This window comes from Diadema setosum, chromosome 6 (genome assembly GCF_964275005.1).
Source record: "Diadema setosum chromosome 6, eeDiaSeto1, whole genome shotgun sequence".
In the NCBI taxonomy this organism is placed as follows: Eukaryota; Metazoa; Echinodermata; class Echinoidea; order Diadematoida; family Diadematidae; genus Diadema; species Diadema setosum.
The window spans coordinates 23,900,289-23,905,012 of record NC_092690.1 but is presented as its reverse complement, the minus strand read 5'-3'; positions in this window follow the sequence as shown (position 1 = coordinate 23,905,012).

Genomic DNA, 4,724 nt, shown 5'->3' with positions numbered 1-4,724 from the left:
GGCTGCATGATTATGTCGTTGATATCGAGTAAACAATGTGTCTCGGATTAGTTCTTATTTATGTATTATACACGGTTCCTAGAGTAGGCTCATGCGATTACCATTGTCACCTCAAATGACTTTGTGATGTTAATGTTACTATAGATGTGTAAATACTTCGCGGTTATATACCTGGTTACTTTTGGCATATCATGTTTACCATGCCATTTAAAGTTACGTCATTTTTGTGAGTACGTTTTCAGATGGAGAGAGATATACATTACGCAATCCCACTGGTTGTTTTTGAAGGAAAGTATGTTTGAACTTTGTTGGTTTTAATTGAACAAAGATAATACTTTGTATTACATGTGTGGTATAGTGTATTTCTCCACAGCGGTAGTAAGCTTTCATTTTTGTGTTATTGTATGTATGCTAATTTTTGAAGGTTAATACTGCATACGTTTAGTAGTTATATTGGTAGTAATATAATGCCTGTTTGCAGGATACTTTTTGTTATTAGGTCAGGTAACAGATACCTGATAGCTTGTAGAGGCGTCAATTAAAGACACCCAGTCGCGAGGATACATGGACATTTCAGCCGCGGGCGGCAGCACGTAAACTCGCTTCCGAAGTTGCTACGAAGCGAAATGTGTGTGTGCGCAAGACATCCCTAAAGCAATGTATCGCGCTATAGTATCTCGTTTGCTCGCTTGATTGATCTGAGCGCGGGGTGTACGTTTTGTGTAATGTGAATTGAATGTATGGTATACTGTATGTAGTATGTACTGTGTGATGCAATGTTCGCATGAGCTATAGTAGCTAGCTGCCTATACTTCGTACGACTACAGTGTACGCCTTGTCAGATCAGATTATATATAGGTAGGGTGGCCATCATGGATGATGACACATCGTCATGGGTAGCGGATATTACCGCCGAGTTGTCCATTCTGAACGCGGACGATTGGGGTCGGAGACCCTGTGTCTTGTATGGTACCCCTACTACATATCGACCACCGCCCTTATTGAAACCGACCGCGTATAATTCGCGCACTGAACACTTAGTACGCACTTCTCTGCGCAAAGCACATAAAAATGGATTGGCTTTGAACGTAGATGAGGATGGTGTGGGAAAACGCGATAATTCATTGTTCATTAATGATTTTAATCAAGGACAAAATTTCGAATGAATATTTTCACCGAATCGTAATTACAGCACAATGTAATGTCTATGGAAGTTTCTAAAAGGTTTCTAAAAAGCTTCGTACAACACGGTGTTCAATACAACTCGGTTTGCGTGCATTGTCAATGCAAAAACATTTTACCGCGGGGAGCTGAAACGAGGCCACGCAAGTTCGTCGGCGATATTTTTGCACTGAAACTTCGAATCGAAAAAGTTTTTTAACGTGAATTTCAGTGTTAAATATTCTTATCAAGCAGATAAACACTAGGCGGTCGATTAGTAGTAGGTCCAACCATACTTGCCCTGGCGTGTGTAAATTCAGGACGGGGAAGCGACTGTGCCCGTGCAGGGCCAACGGCCACAGTTGCACTGCACAGTGTACCTGTGGCCATGGTAGAAGGGGGCCGTGCACCAACCGATATACCTTCAAGTCGAAGTAGGGCCTAAACTAGAATCTATTATTGTTAGATCTATCATCTTTGAACCTATAGTTCCCCTGTTTAAACGTTAGAGTTCTACCAGATCTATTGGGTTAGACTACATATATGATGGGGCTTGCGATAGATCTATTCATTTTTTTTTAAATTTATTTGCAAATCCTAAATCATATTCTTGGGGAATTTGCATAACATGATTGATATGAAAAACTTCTCATTTAATGGGACTAATGACATTAAACTGACCCAGCAAATGTCATTTCAATTACGGCATTATCATAATTTGACATAAATGAGAACTTAGAGAAGTTTTTCGCGGAATTATACATAGAAAAATAGGCCTACTTGTCGATCAAACACAAATGCCCTAAAGTTACTGATACTAGATTAGAAAAAGTCATTCCACTTCAATCACTGATTCATGTGTAGACTTCTACTTACACATCATCTGGATCTGGATTCCTTGAAGTTGTTGACTTGGCCAGCTGGGGTTGCTTGATTCGCGTAAGCCGTGGCAACACAATTCCACCGTGCATGTCGTAACACGATTTTGCACATTCTAAATAAAAATTCCTGCAAAACTGTTCATGCAACTCCAGTAAGTGGAAAGCAAATTTTTCATCGGCACGCTGACGCTGAAGCCTCCCCCTCTGGTCTCTTACTTGTCCTCCAGCTAAGAACACGTCTCTCTGCGTTCTCCACTCGTCGATAGCGTCAAACAAGTAGATACGTTGCCTCGAGTTGGACGGCTGTTTGATCTCCATTGTGAGGTTTCATTACTAAACCAAAGCCAAGGCTAAGCCGAAACAGTACAGCATTTTTTATTGCAAACAGTACACGCATACCACACACAATATTGATATCGACATACCGGTACCGACGACTTTCTATCAATTTTGTTATGTTACGATCCGTCCCAACGTACTGTAAGCTGTACGTATAACACATGCAGCTGACGCAGCAGACAACATTGCACGATGAGATCATAACAACCTGCCATATGGCCATATGCATTGCAACTTGCTATACATGAAGCTTAGAGTTTTAATATTTCTTCATCAAAGCATATTTATAAATACCAAATATTAAACAACGTAATATATGAATAATTTATGATATTGTTATATAATATTTTCAGACATTTTGAAATATTATTGCTTAGATTGCTGAAATTGGCACCATAGTGCATATAAACAGAGACTGGAGCCAGATACGTACGTACGTACACCCGACAGCTCTCACTACTTGTTGTGTCGCGGACTGGGCGAGATTTTCATGCGCATGGCTGTTGTGCGGTTTTGTGCATGCACCCATTCGGCCCCATTCGGTAGGTATTCGGGCGTCCATGTTGAAATTACAGTGGACAGCTCGCACGGCGCTCGTGCCCCATCTGGTTTTCGCTGGTGCGCTGCGTAGCGTTGTGTTCGGCATTCGGTACGTACGGGGGTACAATAACGGGAGGAGCAGCTTGTCGTGCTTTTCTACTGAGCTGCGAATCGCCTGCGACGACCGGCTGCCTTTAAGTGATATCATGAAGTCATATTCACTGCATACGTGATCTTTACATACATTTCCTGTCTTACACATTCGGCACAGTTCTTAAAATATCCGTTATAATAAGGCCTTTTCCTCTCCTTGTAAGGTCGTTTATTTGCTTAGATAATTGTCGTGAAAAGGCTTACACCAAAGCATTTCAGTTGCTTTGTATGTGGTTTATAATTCAGTGTTGGAGAAAAAAAAAAGGGGGAGAAAAAAAGAGAAATTACGCCATTGGTTATGTCGCCTCCTTGTGTCGTGTGGGGCTAGGTTCATTCCGCCGGAGAGTTGATTGACGTCCTAATAAATTTCCCGAAGAATTGCAGTAGAACCGTGTGACTGTGTCTTTCCTTACTGTGTTTAGGTGAGAATTATGCTAATGAGCTGACGAGCCCGGATGTTATGATGTCACAGGTGCTCTCACTATTACTGATTACAAGTGCTCGCATACGCGTGCGCTTATTCGTATCAAGTAGCAGACGACGCTTAGTAGTCCAGTCAAAATATGAAAAAAAGGGTTCACCCAAAACAAATTGCAACAGAAACCATTCCAATTGCATTTGATCTGGAAGAGCTATCAAAATAACATATCTAAAGTTCCCTAAAATTCGAGTGGTGGATCAATGCCTAATTTGCATATATTCAAAATGGCCGCCATGTAACCTATCTAAGCTTATATCTTGGGAGACAAAATCCATAGAAAGTCAGTTCTCGTGTCTAAACCGATGTTTCTTATGTCAAGGAACACAATTATGACATCAGTAGTAACTTAAATGTATTCCTTTGTACATAATTTGCATAAATTTGCATATAATTGAATCCATATTGGCCTGTTAATATCTGTGTAAATAAAACCTGTAGAAATTAAATTCTGTTGTCTATAGCTATGTTTTTCAGGTTAAGGAACACAATTATGATGTCAGTTGTATCTTAAAAGCATTCCTTTATACATAATTTACATATGAAGAGTTTGTTTGCAAAAACCGATAAGTCCATATTTGTCAAATAGAGATATTTGCGATTAAAGGTCGAGAAAAATAAAGAGAATAATAAGAAAATTTTCGCTTCTTTTGAACATAACTTCAAAAATGTACCTTTATATGTAGTGACCAATATATCATTTAAAGGGTATTATTTTGTACTTTATGACAGAGACCGTACTTCAAAATCTTCAAAAATGGACTTATCGGTTTTTGCAAACAAACTCTTCATATATGTGCATTTTGCAATTATTTGCAAAATGGCCGCCATATGACTTGTGCATGCCAAATCTCCGATTATTTCATCCGTAAGTGGGTCCCTATGTGTCCCTTATCTTCACTGCCAGGAATAATTACTGCAGTACCGGCACCTGCATTCAGGAGTAAGTCACTGAAAACCTGCATAAATATACATATAAATACCTTCATTCAAATTACTTATATGAATACACTCATAGTTTTAGGATAAACATATTATGCACAACCTGCACAATGTTGATTGTGATGTCTGTATCTATTATTTCAACCTTAATGATTATCTTTACTCCTATACATTTGCATGAATTTGCAAGTACTGTACCACCCATAATTTCCTCAAACAAAGCCTTTGAA